Source organism: Otolemur garnettii, unplaced genomic scaffold (assembly GCF_000181295.1).
Source record: "Otolemur garnettii isolate 467f Iridium unplaced genomic scaffold, OtoGar3 scaffold00301, whole genome shotgun sequence".
Taxonomy (NCBI): domain Eukaryota; kingdom Metazoa; phylum Chordata; class Mammalia; order Primates; family Galagidae; genus Otolemur; species Otolemur garnettii.
Window position 1 is genome coordinate 26,249 of NW_003852696.1, and position 525 is coordinate 26,773.

The window sequence follows — 525 nt, forward strand, 5'->3', positions numbered from 1 at the left end:
AAATGACTGAGATGTCAGAAATTGAGTTCAGAGTCTGGATAATAAATAAGATCAACAAAGTGGAGGAAAAGAGGCAATTAGAGTTTCAAGAAATTATTCAAAAGATGTCTCAAGAATTCAACGATTTCAAAGATAAAATGACCAAATATTTTGACACTTTGAGGCAAGAGTTTGCAGCCCTCAAAGATCTAAAAAATTCGGTATAATCCCTTGATAACAGAGTGGAGCAGGCAGAAGAAAGAATGTCTGACATTGAAGACAAAGCATTTGAATGTGCCCAAGTGCTCAAAAATGAAGAGAAATGGAGAGCAAAAACCAATCATTCTCTGAGAGAGCGCTGGGATAATTAGAAGAAAACTAATATTTGCCTTATAGGAATCCCTGAAGGCGACGAAATTGCTTCACAAAACACAGAGGCTCTTCTTCATGAAATGATGAAAGAGAATTTTCCAGATATGTCAAAAGATTCTGAAACTCAGATAACAGACAGTTTCAGAACCCTAGCACAACTCAACCCAAACAAGA